The 894-nt window shown below is 42.5% G+C and overlaps 1 non-coding gene across 1 annotated transcript; it reads left to right on the top strand.

Annotated features, from left to right (window-relative positions):
- Positions 1-587: 587 nt before the first annotated feature.
- Positions 588-694, top strand: LOC114403962. The gene has a single exon (XR_003664729.1). It is a non-coding gene; the product is annotated as a small nucleolar RNA R71 (small nucleolar RNA).
- Positions 695-894: the final 200 nt, after the last annotated feature.

Genomic DNA, 894 nt, shown 5'->3' with positions numbered 1-894 from the left:
AGCCAGCAGCATTCTGAAAATAAGGTTGTTGTTGTTGTTGCTGCTGTTGTGAAGGATTCGACCATCTAAGGTTGGGATGATTCCTCCACCCGGGATTGTACCTGTTGCTGGAGAGGTCATAATTGTTCTGTTGTGGCTGATTTTGCTGCTGAGGTTGAGGAGGTCTATTGTAGATGTTTGCAGCATAAGCTTCAGGTTGTTCAATTGCTTCAGATTATTGCACAGAAGAGCAAAGGTCTGTGTGGTGGTCGGTAGAGGAGCATAAACCACAGAGTCTAGCGACAGGTGCAGATTTTTTATTCATGGCCAGTTGGGTTACCAGGTTAACCAAGGCATCTAGTTTACCTTCAAGCTTCTTAGTTTCAGCTGATGAAGATGAATTCGTGGCTACTTCATGCACTCATCTAATGATAATAGCATCATTTCTGGCACAAAATTGTTGGGAGTTTGAAGTCATCTTCTCAATTAAATTTCTGGCTTCAGTAGGGGTCATGTCTCCAAGGGCTCTAGCATTGGCAGCATCTATCATACTTCTCTCCATGTTACTGAGTCCTTCATAAAAATATTAGAGAAGAAGCTGCTCAGAAATCTAGTGGTGAGGGCAACTGGCACATAGTTTTTTAAATCTCTCCCAGTATTCATATAGGCTCTCTCCACTAAGTTGCCTAATGCCTGAAATATCCTTTTTGATGGTCGTGGTCCTAGAAGCAGGGAAAAATTTTTCTATGAACACTCTCTTGAGGTCATCCCAGCTCGTGATGGACCTTGGAGCAAGGTAATATAGCCAGTCCTTTGTCACTCCCTCTAAAGAATGAGGAAAAGCCTTTAGAAATATGTGATCCTCCTGGACATCTGATGGTTACATGGTGGATCAGACAATATGGAATTCTTTCA

The sequence above is a fragment of the Glycine soja genome, chromosome 20 (genome assembly GCF_004193775.1).
Source record: "Glycine soja cultivar W05 chromosome 20, ASM419377v2, whole genome shotgun sequence".
In the NCBI taxonomy this organism is placed as follows: Eukaryota; Viridiplantae; Streptophyta; class Magnoliopsida; order Fabales; family Fabaceae; genus Glycine; species Glycine soja.
This window is presented reverse-complemented; position numbering and strand designations above follow the sequence as displayed.